Source organism: Chiloscyllium plagiosum, unplaced genomic scaffold, assembly GCF_037043375.1.
Source record: "Chiloscyllium plagiosum isolate Xiang-an unplaced genomic scaffold, Cpla_swu_hap1 HiC_scaffold_48, whole genome shotgun sequence".
Lineage (NCBI taxonomy): Eukaryota > Metazoa > Chordata > Chondrichthyes > Orectolobiformes > Hemiscylliidae > Chiloscyllium > Chiloscyllium plagiosum.
This window is the reverse complement of record NW_028270186.1, coordinates 34,363,615-34,388,912: the sequence shown is the minus strand read 5'-3', so window position 1 is coordinate 34,388,912 and position 25,298 is coordinate 34,363,615. Positions and strand designations below refer to the sequence as shown.

Here is a 25,298-nt window from a genome sequence, read left to right as displayed (position 1 = left end):
TTATCTCCACCGCTGCCCCCTCCTCCCCCCAACTCTACTTTGATTTAGTCCCTTCCCACTCTGTCACTTGTAATGGTTTGCTTTGCCCATAATGGGCTTTGTTTATAAATATTCAATTGGTTACACAAATGGTTTACTGCTGGTGATTATAGGTAATAGGTTAACAAAAAGAAAAATGATGTAATAATGATTTTGATGGTGGCAAGGTTGCTCAGCTGTATGTGATAACACTTCTGGGTCGGAGAAATGGGGAATAAAGAAAGCTTCACAGCTCACGGAACAAGAACTGAAAAGCAGTTAAATCAAACCAAAGGTTCAGACAGGGAGGGAATATTTCCCTGGAGTTTGGGTAACTGGAAAGTGATGGTGTCCGGGAAGAGACAGGATTTTCTTCTAAAGGGCATTTGAAATTTTAAAAACTGTTATATTCAGATATTTTAAATTCTTTTACTTTTATTTATTGTGGAATAAACTTTAAGACAAGGTTAGCAAATTTGTTTTTTTTTAAATGTAAAAGACAAATGTTAAATAAAATCCATCAAACCAACCCTCACTGAAAACTGATGTGGACGTGCAATCTCCTGGAGAATCCCTGCCCTGCCTACTTCTTTCTACCCAGGCTCCATGGCTATATACATACCTGGGAGATAGCAGCAGGAGGCGGTCATTCGATTGTGCTCCACCATTCAATGGCAAACAGCTGACCATCCAGCTCAGTCTCCTGTTCCTGCTGTGTTCCAATCCCCTTTGATGACTTTACCTCGAAGAACTATATCTAAGTCCTCCTTTGGCTTCACTGCCTTTTGTTCGAGTGATGTTGCGGTGTTACTGTGTGGGTGTAGGCAGGAGTAATGTGATGGTGCTGCCTCCTGGAGGATGCACTCAACACCCCTCATCATCCTGCAGTAACATCAACCGGGTTTCAGCAACTCGAGATAGAAACCATATCTAGGATATGGGCATCACTGGCTCAGCCAGCATTTATTCCCTATCTCTAGGTACCCTTAAGAAGATGGTACTGAGCTGCTGTCTTGAACCAATTGCAGTCCATTTGGTGCAGATAGACCGACAATGCTGGGAGGTAGAATGTTGCAGGACTTTGGCCGAGTAATTCGCCATCTTTGGTTTGTCAAATTCTGGATAACTCAATCACGATTGGCACAGGATTTTGAGATTTCAGTCTGCAAATCTTCACCATCTAGCACCCTATATAAAGGAATAGGTACAGATTAGAAATTCAGAACAGATAATTCTAGTTTCTCTGGAATATTTTTCCCCTTTGTTCCCCCGAAGCTGTAACCCTCCAGCCCACTTACTCTCTCCCACATTCTGACTCTGCTACCCCCTAAAGTGCACCCTCCCCATTCTCATGGAGTTACTGTTAAACAGATCCATGCCACCACTTCCCGTCCCTGGTTAGACGCTGCACCCTTTCTGGGTTCACTTCCTTTCCCTTCATTTGCTGCAAGTCAATAATGTAACAGCAGAATGAAACAAAAGGAAACAGACAGGGAGGTGGCAGATCCTGGACAGAAGAGGAACCTTCAGTTTGGGAGAATGGGTCAGATCCTTCTTTGTTTCCCATTGGTCGATTCCCAGTGTTATGACAAGTTGGGAATGGAACTTGGTCCCATGTGGGTGTAGTCATACTTTGACCCAACAAATCCAATACTACAAGCAGATGAATCCCTTCGCCAGCCAAAGTGCGAAATGCTTTCCTTTAGTTACCCCGAAGCACATGCTCCAAAACCCTCCGACATTCTGTCCGTGTACAGTACTGGTTTTCCCCGCACACGTGTGGTCCCTGCCTCAGGGACTGTGGGAGTTGTAGTCCCCATGAAGCCTCTGGAGATCTGTCTCTGAAAAGTGAAAGAAAGTGTGGGCTGGAGGGTGTTGTGTATAGGATATCCGTTCAGACACACAGGACATGTGGGCTGTCACTGGGTTTTACTGAGACATCCGTTTAGACAACCCGATTTCTGACGTACGAAATACACATTCAGCCAATTGCGGGGTGGGGAGGTTAATAATGGGCAGCAGATTTTAAGCAGAGGTGGCTTAGTGGCTAGCACTGCTACCTCACAGCGTCAGGGACCCGGGTTTGATTCCAGCCTTAGGCAACTATGTGGAGTTTACACATTCTCCCCAAGTCTGCATGGTTTTGTTCGGTGCTCCAGTTTCCTCCCACAGTCCAAAGATGTGCAGGTGAGGTGGATTAGTCATGCCAAATTGCCCACTGGGTCCATGCATGAGCCGGTTAGGCAATTAAAAATGGGAAATGCAGGGTTACAGGGAATGGATGGGTCTAAATGGAATGCTCATCATAGGGTGTGGACTCGATGGGTGAATACCCTGTTTCTGTATTTTGGGGACTATTCTATTCTCATGAAGAAGAATGTATCTGTCTCGATGTGTTTGACCCTGTGGAATTCGCTATTCAAAATGCGGTAGATGCCAGGACATGAGCAAATTTAACGAAGAGATACAGATTTTTAATTTGCAATGAGTTGAAGGGTGAGGGAGAGCAGGCGGGAAAATCCAGCTGACTGAGGTGAGCTCAATCCTCATGGTATTGAATGGTGGAGCTGGTTCGAAGGGCTGCATTGCCTCTGCTGTGCCCAGTGCTTCCCTTCTTACGGTAATAACTGGAAAGCTGAATCCAAAACTCACCACCATCACCAAAGTTTTCGGAAAAAGCAGAATAGTTAGGTGGATTAGAGTTCCAAACTTAGATAGTGAGGAAGCATGTAGGAGATAATGATTTTGCAATTTTAAACTGAGGGGAGACAGTGATTTATGGTTTTAGATTGTGAAGGACATTCACAGCGTCCAGAATACTCCGTTGTGAATATCTATCCTGTACTTTATTACAAAGCCAAGGTCTCTGACAATGAAACCCAAAACACCCAAGAAGCATCGCCTCACCTCGTAATCGGATAAAAGACTTGTGATAAGTCTGGTTGAATTTAGAACACAGATGGAAAGCGAGAAGATTAAATCCAATCCCAGGATCCTATGCTTAAACAAAGGAGACTACAATAGGATGAGGCAGGAGTTGGTTAATGTAGACTGGAAGTAAAGACTTTACGGTGGGACAGTTGACAGACAGTGGAGGAATATCAAAGAATTTTTCGAAGTGCTCAGCAAAAGTATATATCAGTGAAAAGGAAGGACTGTCGGAAAAGGAGTAATCTGCCATGGGTGTCTAACGAAATAAGAGAAGCTATTAAAGTGAAATAGAAGGCATACAAATTGGCAAAGACACCAAGAAAAAAATTAGGAGATTAGAAAACTTCAAAGATCAACAGACAGCTTGATGGGATTGGGGATAAAAAGTGATGAGTAGCTATCCCAGGGCCGGAATAGCAGTTTACCCTGCTAGAGGGGAGCCTATTGTGTGGGGAACATATGGCCTCTGTAATTGTTGAAGCACTTAACTGTTACCACTGAGATAATCCTGATCAAGTTAAAAATCACAGCACACCCCAAAAGCTTGTACTTCCAAATAACCCTGTTGGACTATAACCTGGTGATGTGCGGTTTATAACTTTGTCCACCCCACCCCAACCCCAGCTCCTCCACATCAGAATCCCGATAGACAGCCCCTCTGAAACTGAAGCGACTGTCAGGTATTGAGGGAGCCACGGGGTCGTGGGGGGACGGATGTGTGGTTTAACCACAAAGCGCTGAACTGAACTAGCCTTTTGAACTGCCATTGTCATGTAGATAATATTGAGAGACAGTCTGTATTCAAAGTCACAAACCACAAAGGTAGAAGAATGGGAGCCGTACATTGGACCTGATGCTGCCGAAAGGCATTTTGCACGTAAAATATCCAGGTAACTACCATGACTCATCAATAAAGTCTCAAAGAAGACCTCACAGAGTCTGTGCCTAGTTATTCCTATCCAGCAGGGTTCATGAATATGAGGACACAGCAGTCAGTCTTTACAGTGGAGAACACGAAGAACATGCAAGTAATTGATAAGGAAACTGAGGAAGGTGAGGACTTTAAAACAACCATTATCATGAAAGAGTTAGAGCTGGGCAAGTTAATGGAGCTAAAGGTACACAAGTCTCCTTGCCCTGATGGAATACATTCCAGTATACCAACAGAGTTAGTGGGAGAAATAGCAAATACACTTAGGGCTGTAGAATCCTACAGCAGAGACAGGCGCTTTGGCCCAAACTGGCCCATGCCGACCAGAATGCCCATCCACGCTAACCCCATTTCCCTGCACTTGGTCCATCTGCTTCTGACCCTTTTCTATCCATGTATTTGTCCAAATGCCTTTCACATGTTGTTAATGTACCCACCTCAACCACTTCCACTGGCAGCTCATTCCATATACATACCACCCTCTGTGTAAAAGAGTTGCCCCTCAGCTTCCCTTTGATTCTTTCTCCACTAACCTTAAACTGATGCCCTCCAGTCCTTGGTTCCCTGGGAAAAAAGACTGAGTGCATTCACCTTACCCATGCCTCTCATGATCTTATACACTTCTGTAAAATATTCCCCCTCGGTTTCCTCTGCTCTAAACAAAAAGGTCCTCGCTTGTCCACCCTCTCCCTGTAACTCAGACCCCTGAGACCTGGCATTATCCTTGTAAATTTCTTCTGCACCTTCCCAGTTGAATAACTGAAACCTACACTGCACTCATCACATTTCCCGTGTTTCCCCACGGGGCACTGGAACCGATGTGACAACGCCAATGGATTACAATCCATGATCGATAATTCACTCCGTTACAACAATCCCATTTTCACAGCTATTTTCATGATGCAGGAATCCTTTTGTCTTTCTGGTTTCATGGTAAATTGTCCTCATACAAAACCAATCTGGGGCTGAACTGTTCCTGGGAAATGTGCCATGATTTTTTAGACTTTCAAAAACCTATGAAATTTCTCTCCTCAGTCCCCACGCTCACATGGACTTCGCTGTCTCAGTACTTTTTTCCAGCCACACTGACATTTGAAATATTCGCCCACAGACAGAATGCACACCTTTCATTCCAGACGAAAAGGCCAATGATATTCAGATCGGCACGGATCCAGAACATGAAGTTCAATTTGAATTTCTCAACTACAAATCCTCCCTTTCAGTACTCTACAACAGAGAAAACAGAAAGTGCTGGAGATCCTCAGCAGGTCTGGCAGCATCTGAAATGGTGACAGATGCAGGAAACATTGCAGCCTTGAAGAAGTGTTTAGATGATAACACCAGGCATGTGTGCTTGATGACCAGTATGGAGAAGATGGAGGCATTGTATTCAACAATTTTCTACCAGAGACTCTGACACCAGTTAATTCTGTATTTCTCCGAGATTCCCTCTTCTCAGAAGCAGGCAGGAGTGGGAAGCAGTGGAGAATGTAAATGATGTGTGACCTTCCTAGTGAGAGGATTTGAGTACAGGAGCAGGGATCCCTTGTTGGAAGGGCCTTGGTGAGACCACACCTGTGTGTACCTTTGTTCCCCTTTCCCAAGGAGAGCTATCCTGGTTATTGTGAGAGAGTAAAGGTGGGTCATCAGCCTGACTCCTGGGATGTGAAGATAGTTGAGGGTTGCAGATCCTGGAAGCCAGGGTCAATACAATGTGGATCTGGAAAGGTGCAGCACGTCAGGCAGCATCAGAGGAGCAGAAAGGTTGATGATTTGGTCAGGACCCTTTGTCAGTCTCGATGAATAGTTCTGACCCGAAACGTCAACTTTCCAACCCCATCATATTCATACTGGTTATCAAGCTCCTATTTATTGTTGTCCCACGTTCTAGCACTCAGCGTGTAACTGATATTGTAGTGCTTGGTGTGACTTCTTCAAGGCTGCAGCAGTGCCCACCCTAACCCTGACCATTGAATCCCCTGTCACTATAGCCGTGTTTCCTCTCTTTCCTCCCGCTCTGTGTAGCAGAGCTCTGTGTGGTGTCATGAACCTGGCTGTTGCTGATTTCCCGAGAAGTCACCCCACCCATTTCCACCCTTACAGAATCCCAAGCAGTATACAGTATCTGTTTGAGAAGGGGATGACCACTGGGAACTCCTGCACTCCCTTCCTGAGCCTTTTACTTGATCTGGTGGTCATCCATTCCCTTTCTGCCTGTGTAACCCTCGCCTGCAGTGTGACGGACTCACAAAACGTGCTGTCCATAACATTCTCAGTATCGCAGATGCTCCACAGTGAGTCCACTCTCAGCTCCAACTCTGAAAAGCAGTTTCCCAGCAGATGGACGCACTTCCTGCACACACAGCCGTCAGGGACACTGGAAGCGTCCCTTATTTCCCACATTGTGCAAGACGAGCACACCACGGCTCTGAGGTGCCCTTTCACAATATCTCTCTACATTCATCTAGTTACTCCCATTAAGCGAATTTAAAAGAGTGAGCAATCTTCTTTCACTTTAAGCATGTCCATTATAATAACAAAAAAAATCTTTACTTAAGCTGATATGTCATACTTTAAAAACTTAAATACTCCACAGGTATCACTGACAAATTGGCTATTCCCATTGGGACTGTGAATTTCTGAAAGGCCTGAACTAAAACTGAGTTTCAGCTTCAACTTCTCCGTGTCTCATCTCACTATTTACACCAAACTCCAAAACAATCTCATTGAGCCAAGCAGCACTATTAGTGCAGCCCTGCCATTTTCATTGTCTGTTCACACCTACACTGCCCTCAGCCTCCTGTACTGTTCCAATGCACCTCAATGGGAGCTCAGGACCAGCATTGCATCTTTCAATTTAGCCCTTTGTAACCCCAGAGTTAAATGGTCTTCAGCAGTTTCTGAATGAATAGAATCTGGAACATTCCATCTGAAATGGTGATGGAATTTGAGTCCACAAAGAATTTCAAAGAGAAACGTGCAGAGAATTGGAAGTAGGGAGTTTACAGATTTACATTATAAAATGGATGATTGAGACTAAATCTGACAGTTCCTGCAAAAAGACGAGGTGCAATTTGGATAAATCTGTGCTCTCTCTCAGGCCAATATCTCCTTCCACAGCTGCAGGGCCAATAATTGAACACATACCCCAAGGGTGATACAACCATGGACTTGAACATCTTTCTGATTTTGGCTTGACAAAAATATTGAAGATAATTTCCCACAGACAGTACAGACAAACCTTTCTCGTTCCACAGTTTAATGCCAATGATATTCAGATCCTGATGACTCCGCTAAATATAAAAACATGTTTTTTGAGATCCCAGTCTCAATTATTCTCAATTAATATCCTATAAAATGAATTCACAAAACAAAGCTCACAGTCAATGCAGGATGAATCGTGAAGGCAAACACTTCTCTTGGTATGTGTTTGATGTGTAAATGTTCCTCTTCAAATCACCCCGCCCCCACCCAGGACGGGGACACGTGCATGCTCCTTGCGGTACCTTACCCCAAATAAAGATGGCGGCCATAACCCAGGTCCTCTCACTGCCTGAGGCCCAAGCCATCTTCCCCTTTGTTGCAAACGTGGGACCAAGATTTTCTAATTCAGACTAACGACCTGCACAGAGTGTAACTAAACCCTCCCAGTCTACATTGATACATTTCATCCGGTTTCTGCTGCACTCTCCCCTTCCCGCCTCCTGCACACACCAAGGGTCATCATGGGTCCAGGGACCCTTCCTCAGAACCGATGACAGCTGGGAAAATTAGAATCTCTTCAGGAAACAGGCCCTTCGGCACAACAATTCCACACCCACCCTCCGAAGTTAATCCCACCCAGACCCATTCCCCTATCCTATTACTCTCCATTTCCCCAGACTAATGCACATCCCTGAACACTACGGGAAATTTTGCTGGACTAACTCACTTGACCTACACATCTTTGGACTGCAGGAGTTAGGGGTTAAAGAGTAACTAATAGGTGGGGACAGAGTCCAAAGAGAGACAGGAACATTTGGAAAGGCAAAGGAGTGGGAAGTTGGAAAGCTGTTAATGGAGGAGACAGGAACCTTCGAGCATCTCCGTGGCGGTGGTGGAAATGGTGGCTGATGATCTACATTGTGCCGCAAAAAAGACCCTGAGCTTCCAGTTGCCTGCTCTTTAACACACAAGACTGTTCCCTGTCCAACATCTCTGTCTCATGCTTACTGCGGTGTTCCAATGAAGCTTGATACAAGCTGGAAGAACACTTCAGAACATACCAAATGGCTTCCTATTTCAAGGACTGAAATTTCCCCTCAGATGTGGTCAACAATGCCCTCCAGTGTATCTCCTCCACTTCCCACACCACTACCCTTGAACCCCATCCCTCCAAATGCAACAAAGTTGGAATTCGACCATCCTCACCTTCCTCCCAGATACAACGCATCATCCTCTGCTATTTCCACCACCAGATCAAACCACCTGAGATATATTTCCCTCCCCGCTCCTATCAGCATTCCACAAAGACAATCCCCTCTGTGACTTCCACGTTAGATCACGCTCCCCACCAACCCATCCTCCACTCCAGGCACCTTCCCTTGCCACTGCAAGAGGTGGAAAACCTGTGCCCACACCTTCCCCTCACCTCCATCCAAGGCACCACAGAATCCTCCCACATCCAGCATAGATTTCCCTGCCCACCTAAACACCTCATCTATTGTGTCCTTTGCTCTCAGGATGCCAAATTGTGGAATATTTCAGGGAACATTTCTGGGACACATGCACCAACCAACCCCATCGCCCTGTGGCCGACCACTTCAGCTACCCGCCCACACCCCCCCCCAACCCCGCCGCAAAATCCGAGCCACCCGACACCTGGAGGAAGAACACCTTGGGAACTTTCAACTACACGGCATCAAGGTTTCCTCATCTCCCCTCCCCACCTTATCTCAGATTCAACCCTCCAACTCGGCACAACCCTCTTGAACAGTCCCACCTGTCCATCTTCCTTTCCAATTATCCATTACACCCTCTCACCACTACCCCCATCTACAACGACCTATTGCCTCTCTAGCTCCCTTTCCCCAACTCCAAACACACCTCCCTATTTATCTCTCAGCCGTATTCCACCACCCACATTTCTGATGAAGTGCTGACATGCCCAATACGTCAACTTTCCTGCTCCTTGGATGCTGCCTGACCTGCGGTGCTTTTCCAGCACCACACTTTAATATAAGCTGGAAGAACAAAACCTCATCTTCCATTCGGGGACCCTGCAATCCTCTGGCTTCAACATCAAATTTAATAATTTTAGGTCCTGAACTCTTCCACGTCCTAGTGTCTTTGCCCCCTACCCCACATACCAGGCATTGTTATTACGTAGCCTTCCATTACACATTACCTATGGTTAGCCACTAACAGTCCCCATAAACAGCTATTCACCCTCCCCCTCAGATCGTTATCCACTCCTTTGTCCAACTGCTCTTATCTCTCTCTTTGGACTCCATCCCCACCTATCATTTACTCCTTAACCCCTACCATCTGCATGAAAGCCGACATTTTTTCTCAGTAACGTCAGTTCCTGAGGAAGCGTCACTGGATCGAAAATGCGAACCGATTTCTCTTCACAGATGCTGCAGATCTGCTGAGCTTTTCCAGTGCCTTCTGGTTGTTGTGTGTGATTTACAGCATCCGCAGTTCTTTTGGTTCTAATTTACTCGGAGTATCTAATTCAGGTCCAGCAGACTGAAACAGTGTTTATCAACCTTCCTAGTCCACACTAACTCCATCTCTCTCCCAGTATCTGCTGGTCTCTCCCACTCCTTCACATTCAGTCCCCCCTCACAGTGACTCTGCCCCTGCAAAGCTGATGGTCATGTGTTGGCCTGCTGGACCCACCCCTCATTCATTCCCATTGGCTGGAGGACCACGCCGACTCTCCTATTGGTCTGAAGCTGTGTCAATCAGCCAGGCCCCATTGTGACCTGAGTGGTGGGATCCTCCCAGGTGCCTCAAAGGCTGAGGAGTGACCTCATAGAGGTTCATAAAATCATGAGGGGCATGGGTAGGATAAACAGACAAGGTCGTTTCCCTGGGGTGGGGGAGTCCAGAATGAGAGGGCATAGGTTTAAGATGAGAGGGGAAGAATTTAAAATGGATTTGAGGGGCAATTTTCTTTCCCACTGAGGTTGGTGCGTGTATGGAATCTTCTGTCAGGAAGTGAAGGATGTTGGTACAATTATACCATTTGGCATCAGGATGGGTTTATGAATAGGAAGGGTGCAGAGTGATATGTGCCAAGTGTTGGCAAATGAGTCTAGATTAGGTTGGGATATCTGGTCAGCATGGACCAGTTTAACCAAAGGGTTTATTATCATGCTGTACATCTCTACAGCTCTGCCCTGTGATGAGCTTCATCATTCACAGTGAATGGGTCAGTATCACAGAGCACAGGGGCTGGGGGCTATTCCGCCCATTGGGGCTGTAGTCTCTCCCTCTGAAGATGGTGCCACTCAGTCCCAACTCACCTCCCATTTGGACATAGCCCTCCAAATCTTTCCTTAAAAATGTTAAATTTCAAATTTGTTTTGACAATAACTATTGAATCTGCATCCAGCTGTCTTTCAAACTATCCCAGATGCTCAGAACTTAGTGAGTAAAATAATCTTCACATTTTTCTTTGAATTATTTGCCAGTTACCTGAAAATAGTTACTAAAAATTGTGACGTTAAAAATTTCTCACTCTGTCTCTCTGTAAATGAAATACCCTGGAAACTAATCAACTCCTGTTCGAAATCACTGATTAACCTTCTGAGCTCCAAGGAGAATTGTCTGGCTTTCTGCTAACTCTCCATAAAAGAGAAACCTATCTTAATTTTAATTTATTAGTGCCATAGAGATTTACAGCACAGAAACAGACCCTTCAGTCCAACTTGTCCATGCCGACCAGATATCCTAAATTAATCTCGTCCCATATGCCAGCACTTGGCCCATAGCCTTCTAAACCTTTCCCAATCACATATCCAATGAGATGCCTTTTAAATGTTGTAACTGTACCAGCCTCCACACTTTCTCTGGCAGCTCATTCCATACACATACCACGTTCAGCTTGAAACTTTGCACCTAATAATCCTTTTCAATCTTTTCCCTCACGTCTGTGCTTTCTAGTTTTGGACTCACCTATACAGGAATAAGACCCTGGCTATTTATCCTATCCATGCCCCTAACGATTTTATCAACCTCTGTGGTCACCTGTCAGCATCCGATTCTCCAGTGAAAACAGTCTCAGTCTATTCAGCCTCTCCCTATAGCTCAATCCCTCAACCCTGGCAACATCTTAGCATCTTTTCTGAATCCTTTCAAGATTCACAATATCATTCCAATAGTGGGGAGACCAGGACTGAAAGCAGAGTTCCAGAAGTGGCTGAATGAATGTCCTGTACAACTGCAAAATGTCGTCACAACTCCTGTACTCAATGCACAGACCAATAAAGGCAAGTACACCAAACACTTTCTCCACTACCCTGCCTATCTATGATTCCATTTTCAAGGAAATATGAAACTGCACTCCAAGGTGTCTTTGTTCAGCAACACTCCCCAGGACATTCCCATTAAGTGTATAAGTCCCACCCTAATTTGCTTTTCCAAAATGCAGAACCTCACATATATCTAAATTAAACTTCATCTGCCACTCCTCAGCTCATTTGATCGGAGTCTCATTGTACTCTCAGGTAACTTTGCTGTCCACTGCACCTCCAGTTTTGGTGTCTATTGTAAACCTACTCAGCATAGCTCCTATATTCACATAGAAATCATTTACATAAATGGCAAAAAGCAGTGGACACAGCACCCAGCCTGACAGCTCATCGCAGGCTTCCAGTCCAAAAAGCGCCCTCCACTATGACATTGACTGCTCATCAAGATTAGAGCTCATGGCATACAGGGAGAATTAACCATTTGGATACAGAACTGGCTCAAAGGCAGAAGACAGAGGGTGGTGATGGAGGGTTGCTTTTCAGACTGGAGGCCTGTGACTAGTGGAGTGTTACAATGATCACTGCTGGATCCACTACCTTTCGTCATTTATATCAATGACTTGGATGTGAACATAGGAGGTATAGTTAGTGAGATGACACCGAAACTGGAGATGTCGTGGACAGTGAAAAAGATTACCTCAGAGTACAATGGGATCTTGATCAGATGGGTGAATGGGCTGAGGAGTGGCATTTTGGGAAAGCAAATCTTAGCAGGACTTATACACTTAATGGTAAGGTCCTGAGGAGTGTTACTGAACAAAGAGACTTTGGAGTGCAGGTAGATAGGATAGTGAAGGCGGCATTTGGTATGCTTTCCTTTATCGGACAAAGTATTGAGTACAGGAGTTATGAGATCATGTTGCAGCTATATAGGTCATTGGGTAGGCCACGTTTGGAACGCTGCGTACAAATCTGGTCTCCCTCCTATTGGAAGGATGTTGTGAAACTTGAAAGGGTTCAGAAAAGATTTACAAGAACGTTGCCAGGGTTGGAGGATTCGAGCTCGGCTGAGGGTTGAATAGAGGTTGAATAGACTGGGGCTGTTTTCCCTGCAGCGTCGGAGGCTGAGAGGTGATCTTATCTATGTATATAAAAACATGACGTGCATGGATAGGATAAATAAACAACGTCTTTTCCCTGGCGTGGGGGATCCCAGCACTAGAGGGCATAGGTTTACGGTATGAGGGAAAAGACTTTAAAGAGACTTGAGAGGCAACGTTTTCACACAGAGGGTGGTACGTGTATGGAATGAGCTGCCAGAGGAAGTGATGGAGGCCATTACGATTGCAACATTTAAAAGGCATCTTCATGTGTATATGAATAGGAAGGATATGGGCCGGGTGCTGACAGGTGGGACTAGATTGCATTGGGATATCTGATCAGCATATACTGGTTGGACCGACGGGTCTCTGTTTCTGTGCTGTCCATCTATGACTCTTTGACCTTCCAGCCAATTCCGTATCCAAACAGCTAGTTCTGCCAGAATTCTATGGCGTTGAACCTGCTAACCAGTGTGTTATGTGAAACCTTGTGTCTTCCTCAAGTCTAAGTTAATGATTTCAATGCACAAAGCCATGCTGACTCTCCCTAATCATTTCTTGCTTTTCCAATGACATGTAAATCCTGTCCCTGAGAATCTCTTCCAACAACTTCTCTGCCACTGACTTCAGGCTCACCGGTCGATAGTTCCCTGGCTTTTCCTCACCACCCTTCTCAAATAATGGCACCAGACTTCCAGCACCTTGTCTGTGGCGATCGATGATACAAATATCGCAGCGAGGGGCCCAGCAAAAGCTTCCCTAATTACCCACAAAGTTCTGGGATTCACCTGATCAGATTCCAGGGATTTATCCACCTTTATGCATTTTAAGACATCCAGTACCTCCTCCTCTGTAATATGTACACTTGCCAAGTTATCACTATTTATTTCTCCAACTTCTCTAACTTCCATATCCCTTTTCAGTAAAAACTGAGAATCTCTCCCACCTCCTACTGTTCCATAGACATTCTTGTTGATCTTTGAGGGTCGCTATTCTCTGCCTAGTTATTCTTTTGTCTTTAGTGTATTTGTAGAATCTCTTTGGATTCTCCTTAAACCTATTTCCCAAAGCTATCTCATGACCCCTTTTTTGCCTCCTGGTTTCCCGCGAGTATACTCCTACTGCCCTTATAGTCCTCTAGGGATTCACACAAACACAGTGGTCTGTACCTGCCATATCCTTCCTTCATTTTCTTGACCAGAGCCTCAATTTCGCAGGTCATGCAGCATTCTCGACGCCTCCCAGCCTTGGCCTTAACAGGAACATACTGTCTGTGTACTCTCATTGTCACAGGCCTATGGAGGCAATGACAGATGAGGACAGAGAAACAATCATTTATTAGTAAAGAGGTAGTGTTGGGAAAGCTAACAACTCATCCTTATCTCTATAATTCCTCTCTAGCTTCAGAACTATCACTATCTCTGCATCAAAAACATCTCAATCTCTGCAACATCCTCCAATCTCTAATCTCCTCCAGTCTCAACACCCTATCTTTAATCATGTCCACCCTCATAAATCTCTGTGATGTGCCTTTCTTTAATTCCAGCCTTCAGGATAACCCATTTTTATTTCAGATTCCTGCACCCAGAGCTCCACAATGTCCCGCTTAACCTCTGTCACATTTTCCTCCAAAAAACATTAATCAATCACGTATCATCTATTCTAATATCACCTTCTCTGACCTGGTTTCTATTGTGGCTTGTCATATTCCTATTTTACGTGTCTGTGGTCTACATGACAGAAAATGGTTTTGTGGTCCATTGGGTTTATGCTGTAAAGAAATCTCCCAGCTAACTATTTTAATCCCATTTTCCAGCACAGAGCCCATAGACCTGTCAGCCTTGGCCTTGCAAGTGTGTTCCTAAATAGATTTTAAATGCCATCGGGATTTCTGTCTCTCACTCTCTTCCAGACAGTGAGGTTTAGTGCAACTGTTGCTCTATGCTGTCACCCACAGGGTTCAGAGCAGCTGGGTCTGTGCGAACCATAGATCGCCCACACATTGTGAAGGATGGCAGGGTCCCTGAGAGGGGGGCACAGGAGATTTACCAGGATGGTTCAAGGAATGGGGGATTTTAGTTGCAGAATTTGTGGGGCTTTTTTAACATTAATTGTTCACGTGACAATTAATCAAGAATAACCATCCACAATTAATGGACTCTCCTTTTCAACCTCTCCCCTTGCTTGCGCTGTAGTAATATTCAGGTTAACCACTACCAGACATCTCTCCCGAAAGAGAGAGCAGTCCTATGGTCTGGGAGGACAATGCTGACTTGATCTTTTACACAGTGATGCCACTGTGCCTCGAGGGTGGGGAGAGGGAATACTGAAGGTTTAGATTATATTAGATTACATTACAGTGTGGAAACAGGCCCTTCGGCCCAACAAGTCCACACCGACCCGCCGAAGATCAACCCACCCATACCCCTACATTTACCCCATACCTAACACGACGGGCAATTTAGCATGGCCAATTCACCTGACCTGCACATCTTTGGACTGTGGGAGGAAACCGGAGCACCCGAAGGAAACCCACGCAGACACGGGGAGAACGTGCAAACTCCACACAGTCAGTCGCCTGAGGCAGGAATTGAACCCGGGTCTCTGGCGCTGTGAGGCAGCAGTGCTAACCACTGTGCCACCGTGCCGGGAAACCACTCAGGTACAGTGCTTTATCCTGGAGGATGTTCACTTTCTTTAATATTGCTGGGGTGGGGTGGGGGTGGGGGGGGGGGGTGCACTGATGCAGGCAAGTGGAGAATGTTCCAACACAACCCTCAGGTGTACCTTATAGAGAGCAAACAGACATTGGGGAATCAGGGGTTTGGAAAAACAGATTGTTCTTCTTGTAGCAAAGGAAATTTGGGGAGCTGTGACAAAGCGGTTTACAAAAGTTACACGTTATAATAATAAACCTTACACCCATCAACTCATTATACAAGGATTACAGGACACATGCTGAAGATTTGGGAAGATCTATTGAGAAGATGGTTTGATTCAAAGGAGAACGTTTATTCAGCAAATGGTATTGCTCTGGAACACAATACTCTCACACAATATGAATATCTAGGGCCTGATGAATGGAGTAATTCTGTCAGAGTTTGGCGTTACAATGACTAAGATTACCATCTGAATACCTGCCTGTAATATAAGTTTATAAAATCCGTCACTGTCAGTTCAAGTTTGAAACTCATACAATCCCCTCCTCCTGGCCCAGGATGACTGTACACATTACCCCTGGTGGAGGTTAGCAGGCACGTCAAGGGCAAATCTATGTGGGTTTCTTTGAGGTTCCACCTTGGGACTTCATGTGACTGAACATAGGACAGAATGTCCCAAGATTCAGTGAGATATGGAGAGCAGGATTTGCTTCCCTTTCCTTCCGTTCTGCCGCTGTGCCTCCTCAATAAGACATGGGGTGTGAAAGGCTCATGCAGCTTGATGGCCAAGATGTCTCCATTCTGATCAATGGGCAGCAAGCTCCTCCCAGTCATGAAACAGAGTATCCCTGAAAGATAGCAACTGCGCATGCTTCCCACTGCCCAGTGCTTCCAGTAAATGTTTCGAATAATGACGGGGGAAACCTCCTAGAAAAGGCATAACAGGAAAGTTCCAAAAGGATTATAAACAGCTTACAGAGAGATATTCACAGGAAACGTGGGCAACAAGTTGGCAAATAGAGTATAACTTGGGATAAACTGTAGAAAGTTGCACCACAAAGGGACTGGGGGAAAATGAGCAGGAAACACAGAAAGCTAGCACACAGTTACAACATTAAATCAGGAAGGGGAATGGAATGCTGTCCCTTATTTCAAAGAGTTTGCCATATAAGAGTTTGGAGTATATACCTTAGGACAACTGAACAAATGGCGAGTGAGACCACATCTGGAGTAACGTGAACAGATTTGGTCGCTTTAGTTAATGAAATAGAGCAGTTTATTGGAGGCAATTCAGAGGAGATTCATTGGGATGATCCCTGTTTTGAAGGAATTATCTTGTAAGCAAAGGCTGAATAAGTTGGGAATCTACTCACTGGACTTCGGAAGAATGAGAGGTGATCTCTTTGAAACATACAGGATTCTGTCGAGGTTTGACAGGGTAAATATGGAGAGGATGTGTCCCATTACGGGTGAGTCTTGAACCAGATTCTGGGTCAGTCGCGGAATCAAGGGTTCTGTTTCAGATTTGTCAAGTTAAAGACAACACCGACACGGGTCAGGGGTTTCAGTAGCAATGGAGCTGGGGTGAGGAGGAGACAAGCAACGTTTTAGAGATTGGAATTCCTGGTGTTTATGATTGTGTAGATGTCTGATCAGAAGGTCACCTTGGGGTCAGATATGAAAGCAATATTGTGAAGAATGTAGTTCTGCCTCAGACAGTTCCCAATGAGAGGGAGGGACACAGCAGTAAGGGAAATGAATTTGGAATAGCAACTGAAGGCAATGGGTTGAACAATTATACTGTTTCATTGGAGTGAATTGCAGCTAATCGAAGCGTGGTAAGCAGTTTGATAACTGAGTAATAGTGGAGTAATGGAGACAGATGATGGGGAGGGAGAGCTGGACACTGTCAGTGTACATGTGAAACCTAACACAGTGCTTTTGGGCGATGTTACCTCCTGGCAGTCTGTAGGTGAGAAACAGGACGGACCAAGGATAGATCCTGGAGGGACACCAAATACAATGAATTCAGAAAGGAAAGGGAGAGTGGAGATTAGATTAGATTAGATTGCTTACAGTGTGGAAACAGGCCCTTCGGCCCAACAAGTCCACACCGCCCCGCCGAAGCGCAACCCACCCATACCCCTACATTTATCCCTTACCTAACATTACGGACAATTTAGCATGGCCAATTCATCTCACCTGCACATCTTTGGACTGTGGGAGGAAACCGGAGTACCCGGAGGAAACCCACGCAGACACGGGGAGAACGTGCAAACTCCACACAGTCAGTCGCCTGAGGCGGGAATTGAAGCCGGGTCTCTGGTACTGTGAGGCAGCAGTGCTAACCACTGTGCCACCGTGCCGCCCATAATTGTCCATGGAGCAGGATTTTCCAATGATGGTGAGGTCAAATATTAGGTTTTAGCAAAATGGGAGAGAAGGACATTACGAGAAAAGACAGACAGACAGATCACGGAACAATATCTGTGAATTGCAAGGGGTGACAAGCAGGAGGATGAGGCAGAGATTTGGAATGTCCATGATTTAGCTACACTCGGGTAAATGTTCAAGCTGACCTCTAATAAGGCTTGACAAGAGACTCTAGGAAATGCAAGTTTAGGACTAAAATGAGGAGCACCCTTGTGAGGCAGTTTGGCTCGGTGGGCTAGTGGAGAAGGAGCGAAGAAGCAGAGGCAGCTGATCGGATTGTCTCAATGTTATTGACAGAGAAACTCCATGTGCTCCTCACTCTTGTTGTTGGAGGGGAGGATGGAGGAGGCAGGATAATGGATATTTATTTATTTAAAAAACAATAAACACAACCTGTGATGGTGATTCTAAAAATAAGTGAACAAACCTGTCGTATTTATCATTTATCAAGAATATTAAAATATATAACTGAAGTTCAGGTTTCAATCCCAAATTGATTGAAAGTGGCTCTGAAGTCAAGAAAAAAATAACTGGAATGAAGAATCTACTGTTTGCCATGGAACCATTGGGGATGTTTTTCTGCCATTGACAATATCCTTGAGGGAAAGAAACCCGACAGCGACCCATCAAGTCACTCATTGTATTAATCACTACACAGTCTCAACAAAGGAATGAAACTGGATGTACATCATTACATCTACCAATGCATTAGCAAATACAACCACACAATCAGCCCTCTTGACCCTGCAACTTCCGCCTCACTGTGGGCCAACAACAGCAGCAGAACTGTACTCCAGCCCAATCTGAAACTCATGGCCTGATATCCCCCACTCAACCATTATCATCAAGCCAGGGGAATCAAACCTGGTTCAATGGTGAATGCAGGAGGGCATGCCAGGAGCAGTACCAGGCATACCTAAAAATGAGGTGCCAACCTGGTGCAGCTACCAAACCTGCATGGCCAAACAGCACAAGCAACACCAAATAGAACTAAGTGATCCCATAACCAATAGATTAGATCTGAGTTCTGCAGTTCTGCCACACCTAGTCAATAGTAGTGTTGGACAATTAAACAACTCACTGGAGGAAGTATCACAGATATCCCCACCCTTACCGATGGAGGGGTCTCACACATTCATGCAATAGATAAAGGACAGCATTAGCAGTGATTTTCAGCCAGCAGTGCCTAGCGGATGAGCCTTCTCCATTGGTCCCTGACATCACAGATATGAATCGATTTGGTTGAAAACTCATTTCAAATCAGATCAAGAAATGGATACGCAGTGTAAAGGGATGGGCCCTGCCAATAATACTGTTGGCTGTGCTCCAGAACCTGCTGCCCACCAAGGCAAGTACTGCTCCAGCACTGGCACCTACTGACTTTGTGGAACATTGCTCAGGGATGTTCCAACACAAAAACGCAGGACAGAGCCAACCCAGCCAATTCCCCTCCATCAGTCCACACTCGCTCAGTAGTGAAGTGATGGAAGGTGTCATCAACAGTGCTGTCCAGCACCTGCTCAGCAATAACCTGCTCAGCGATGCCCAGTTTGGGTTCTGCCAGGGCCACTCAGCTCCTGAGCTTGTTACAGACTTGATTCACAAACTGACAAACAGCTGAATGAGGTGAGGATGACAGGCCAGACCCCCTCTAAGACCACTATTTCCACTTCAGTGATATCACCTGAACTCACCACAGTCTCAGCTCATTTGCTGAAACTCTCATTCATTCCTTTTGTGAACTCTAGATTTCATTATCTAAAGCCACTCCTGGCCAGCATCCCACATTCGCCCTCCCGATAATCTCAAGAATATTGAAAACTCTACTGCCGAAGTGCTCACTTGTACCAAAACTTGCTGATCAATCAAAAGACTCCCATTTATAAGCAACAACAATTTACTTTCGCACCTTTGAATTAATTCCTGGCTGTAATCATTCCTATCTCCCTGCACCACACACCCTTTCATATCACAATAACTCATTTCAGTTCAAACTCTCAATGGATGTGTTTATTTTTGAGTTCACCTGTATGACTGTTTCTAAAGACTCCAAGGGAACATGGTCTGGAATCCCCACTCTAACCCTCTAAGATCTACTTTTTCCTTTAAGGCATTCTTGAAAAACTGCTTATTTGGCAGTGGTTTTGGTCACTGGACAGAATATTCTCCATCTGTAGCCTTATGTCAAAAGTTCTCAATAATATTTTTGTGAAATTAAAACCATGATGATTTGTACAGATATCTTCTACTCTTCAATATCGATGAGTGAATAATCTGTAATGTCTCTTACCCAACCACGTTGTGGGAGCACCTTCACCATACAAATTGCAGCAGTACAAGGAAGTCAAACATCACCCTCTCCACAGGCAACAAGGCTTTGGCATTTATCACTGGTTCCTATGGAAGGAGAAATACACAGTTGATGTTTCAGGGAATGAAAATGGTGCAGAATTTGACTTTCAGAAATTGAAGGAAAACACACTCGCTTATTGGAAAAAAGAATTCTTTACTGTCAAAGATATTGTGGAAAAAATAACCTGATAATGGAACAGCATATGGTCAGGAGCCAGGCAGCAGTGGACAATTCATTTACATTGCTGAAGAAGGGCTTATGTCTGAAACGTTGATTCTCCTGCTCCTCATATGTTGCCTGGCATGCTGTGTTTTTCCACCTCTACATTTTTCAATTCATTTACAAAACAGCTGTGAAAGCAATAGTAAAATACGATACAGAGCAAAAATACACCCATGAGAGACTGAGGAAGCGAGATAATGAACAAGTGGACATCAGAGAACCCAGAGGTGAACCAGAGCAGAGTTCACTTTTATGACCCTACAGTAAAAGATGTCTAGCACAGAAACAGACTTCTTCGGTCCAACCTATGCCAACCAGATATCCTAACCTAATCTATCTAAATTATATCCTATCTGCCACTCCTCAGCCCATTGGCCCATCTGATCAATATCCCACTGTACTCTGAGATAACCTTCTTCATTGTCCATAATAGCTCCAATTTTGGTGTCACCTGCAAACTTACTAACTATACGGCCTCTGTGCACATCCAAATCATTTAAATGAATGACGAAACAAATCCAGAAAAACATACATTTCTCTGGGTTTGAATGTGCACTGTGTAAATCCTGCCCTCTGACTCTTTTTACCAGGGAAGGCTGTACATACACCCCTCTGAACTTTGCCCCCTACAAAGCTGGCGGCCGCGTACGTGTCCAGTGAATCATTGCCCCGAATAAAGATGGCGGCGCTCACTCGGGCCGATTACTCAACGAGGCATATTCCCGTTTGTTGCAAAAACGGGACTGTAAGTTTCAAATTTGTATTTTCCGATGTGTACCAAATGATTGTAAAATCTCTCAGACCATACCAACACCATTTCCCTCCCGCTTCCTCCTGTTTATTTCTTTCCTTACCGACAGCCCTCCACCTGCACACACTCCGAACATCCGCGCCCACCGCGAGGATGATCACGTGGTATAGTCTAGTCCCGCCCTCATTCACTGATTGGTCGGAGGACCAACTGCCCCGTCAGGTCCTCCAGCTCCTCCCCTGCCTTTCCATTGGTCCGCCGCGGACATCAATCACTTCTTCGACCACTCCTCAGCCCATTGGCCCATCTGATCAATATCCCACTGTACTCTGAGATAACCTTCTTCATTGTCCACAACACCAACTGTTGGCTGGAGCATGCGCACTGCTTCGTGGCTTTTGTTGCTGTTTCTCAGTTACAAGAGTGAGGGACAAAGTTAAAAATCACACAACCACCTGATGAAGGACCAGCAAAGTAGTGCTTCCATTCAATAAGATCATGGCTGATCATTTTGTGGCTGCAGAACCATTTACCCACGTTCTCACCGTATTCCTTAGTTAATTATTTCTTTTTTAAAAAAGCTAACTTAGCTTTAAAAACGTTCATTGAACTAGCATCAACTACTTCCCTGGGCAATGCACTCCATCGAGGTCAAGACGTTCCTTCTCAATTCACTCCTAAATTTGCTGCCTCTAACCTTGTGGTGATGCCCTCTTGTCCTAGCTTCACCTGCCAGTGGAAACATCCTCTCTACGTCTATTTTATTCATTCCATTCATTATTTTATATATTTCCATTCTTCTGAATTCCAATGAATATAAGCCCAATATACTCAGTCTCTGTTAAACCAAACCCCTCACCTCCGGAAACAACATAGTTAACCTCCTCTGCATTCCCCCCTAGTGCCAGTACATCCTTGAGCACGTATGGAGATAAAAAATGCATGCAGTACCCCTGGTGTGGCCTCACCAGCATCCACTATAGCTAGAACATAACCTTTTCTTTTTAAACACAATCCCTTCAGCCATGAAGGACAAAATTCCATTTGCCTTCTGAACTGATTGTTATACCTGGTGAACAACCCTCCTGCAGAAGGATGTTCAGTTTCCTCTGCATAGCAAATAATGTAACTTTTTTAAAATTCAAGTAATAATCTTTTTATTAATGTTTCTCCAACCAAAGAGTATGACTTTACATTTATGAACATAATATTCCACTTGCCAAACCATTGCCCACTCACTCAATGTATCTATGTTCCTCTGCAAAGTTTCCCAGTCCTCCGCACACTTTGTCCTGCTACTCATCTTAGTCTCATATGCAAACTTTTACACCCGACATGTGGTCCCCAACTCCAAATCATCTGTATCAATTCTAAATAATTGCAGTCCCAACACTGATCCTAGAGGCACACTACTAGTTACTGATTGCCAGCCAGAATAAGGCTTATTTATCCCCACTCTTTGCTTCCTGTTAGTCAACCAATCTTCTATCCATGTTAATACTCTATCCCATGCACCCTTATATAATGCAACAGCCACTTGCATGGCACCTTGATGAAGGCCTTTTGGAAATCCAGGTACACCTCATCCACTGGGTCCCTGTTGTCCACCTTGCTCGAAATGTCTTCATAGAGTTCCAAACGATTTGTCAAGCATGACCTACCCTTCATGAATCCATGCTCTGTCTGCCCAATGGGACAATCTCTATCGAGATTCCCTGCTATTTCTTCCTTGATAATAGACCCAAGCATCTTTCCAACGACAGAGAATAAACTAACTGGTGTAGAATTCCCTATCTTTTGTCCACCACCTTTTCTTACAGTCCTTCCTTTTCACTGGAATATGCCTTTGCTGAGCACTTCCTAAGATGTCTTTGAAAATCTGCAGTGAGATAAGATCACTTACAGTGCACAGAGCAGGGAGCAATGAGAGGGCTCCAAACATCGCTAACAGGACATGACGTAGATACAGTGCTGGAGGGGGAGCACAGTACAGTACAGACACACCCCAGACTCAATCACCACCTCTACTTTAATTTACGTTGCACTGAGACAGCATGGGGTGTTCATAGTTATCAATCCAGGCCTGTGCTGTCTTAGTGAGCATCAGGACAACAGAGGGGCAAGCAGGCCTCCGACGAGATGTTGGGAATGCTGCCTGGGATCTTTCAGTTCTGTGTTCTCCCTCCATCACTGTGCTAATGCTCACTACTCTGCAACTCTGTGCCTTTTGGCATGGTTTGTGCACCAGTGTCTTCAGTAATTTTTAACTCCTATATTAGTTCCTGTCCCTGTAACTACCTCCCTTCCCGATAGTCCTCCAGATATTTGAAACATACTGCATTCCAGACTACCATCCTTATCGCTGTAAATTGCTTCAGTGTCTACAACATGCTTTATTTCGGTACTGTAATCCTCTTTAACTGGATACAGAGTGATACAGCGCAGAAACAGAACCTGTGGTACAACTCATCAATGCTCTCCATATTTCCTATAATGAATGAGTCTCATTTGCCTGCGTTCGGCCCTTAGCTCTTCAAACTTTCTCCCCTCCATGTACCTGCCAAATGTCTTTTCCATGTTGTAATTGTTCTTGTTTCTCCCATGTTCCCCTGGAAGTCTGTGCACCATCCTCTGTGGATAATGTTGCCACTCAGCTCCCTCTTTAAATCTTTGCTGTCTCATGTCCCGTTTGTACTCTCGAGTTTTTGACTCCCTTACCCTTAGCAATTCACCATTCTTAGGCCCAATCCTTGTGGCACTCCACTGATCACTGGCCTCCAGTCGAAAAAACAATCTTCCACCACCACCCTCTGTCTTCTACCTTTGAGCCAGTTCTGTATCCAAATAGCTAGTTCTCCCTGTATTCCGTGAGTTCGAATCTTGCTAATCAGTCTCCCATGGGGAACCTTGTCGAACACCTTACTGAAGTCCATATAGATCACATCTACTGCTCAGCCCTCTTCAATCCTCTTTGATACTTCTTCAAAAAACTCAATCAAGTTTGTGAGACATGATCTCCCACGCACAAATCTCTATCTCTAATCAGTCCTTGCTTTTTCAAATACATGTACATCCTGTCCCTCAGGATTCCCTCCAACAACTTGCCCACCACCGACGTCAGGCTCACTGCTCTATAATTCCCTCGCTTGTCCTTACCACTCTTCTTAAACAGTGGCACCATGTTAGCCGACTTCCAGTCTTCCGGCACCTCACTTGTGACTATCGATGATACAAATATCTCAACAAAAGGCCCAGTAATCACTTCTCTAGCTTCCCACAGAGTTCGAGGGTACACCTGATCAGGTCCTGGGAATTTATCCACCTTTATGCATTTCAAGACATCCAGCACTTGCTCCTCTGTAATATGGACATTTTGCAAGTTATCACCATCTATTTCCCTACATTCTATATCTTCCATATCCTTTTCCACAGTAAAAACTGATGCAAAATATTCTTTAAAATCTCTGTCTTTTAAACGTTGTAATTGTAACTACATCCACCCTTCCCCAGGAAGATCATTCCACAATCAAAACACCCTCTGGGTAACAAATAGCCCCCATGTCTTTTTTTTGAACATCTTTCTCTTCTAACCTTAAAAATGTGGTCCCTCCTCTTGAGACTCCCCCATCCTACGGAAAAGGCAACTACCATTAAATCGATCTATATCTCATTTTTTTAAAATAAACTTTTATAACATCACATTTCAAACTCCAGGCTCCAGTGAAAAAAGACTCAGCCTATCCAGCCATTTTTCAGAACTCAAGCCTTCCATATCCAACAATGTCCTGGTAAATCTCTGCTGAACACCCTGCAGCTTAATAATATCCTCCCTATAACTGGGCGACCAGAACTCAACAGAGTAGTGCAGAAGAGTCCTAATAAATGTCTGCACAATCTCAACATGACGTCCCAAATCCTGCACTCAATGGACTGAGCAATAGTCAGGCATGCGAAGCACTGTCTTATCCATCCTGTGATGCAAACTTCAAGATTTTTGTACCTGAATCCGGAGGTCCCTCTGCTCTAAAACACTAACCGAGGCCCGAACATTAATTGTATAAGCTCTACCCTTGTTTGTTTTACCAAGTGCACTACCTCGCATTTATTCAGATTGAATACCATCTACAGTTTTTCAGCCCATTCACCCATTTCATCAAGATCCCTTTGTAATCTCAAAAAACCTCCTTCACTGCCCACTATGCCACCCTCCAGCCTTTCCAGCACATCACACATGGCTGTCAACGGTACAAATATCTTTGCTCGCGGCTCCACAATTTCTACCCTAGCATCGCACAATATCCTGTGATACACTTAATCAGGTCCTGGGGCTTTCCATAACTTTGTGTTGTAAAGTCTCCAGCACCACCTCTTCTATAACATGCACTCTTTTTAAGTCGTAGAGATGGGCAGCATGGAAACAGACCCTTTAGTCCAACTCA

General features: G+C 44.8%; 1 long non-coding RNA gene across 1 annotated transcript; it reads right to left on the bottom strand.

The window, feature by feature from the left end:
• Window positions 1–962: 962 nt before the first annotated feature.
• On the bottom strand, window positions 963–21,000 carry LOC148135811 (uncharacterized). Its single transcript, XR_015754921.1, has 4 exons — window positions 20,963–21,000; window positions 19,824–19,930; window positions 13,610–13,735; window positions 963–1,206 (listed from the first exon to the last, which is right to left on the bottom strand). It is a non-coding gene; the product is annotated as an uncharacterized LOC148135811 (long non-coding RNA).
• Between the last annotated feature and the right edge of the window lie 4,298 nt (window positions 21,001–25,298).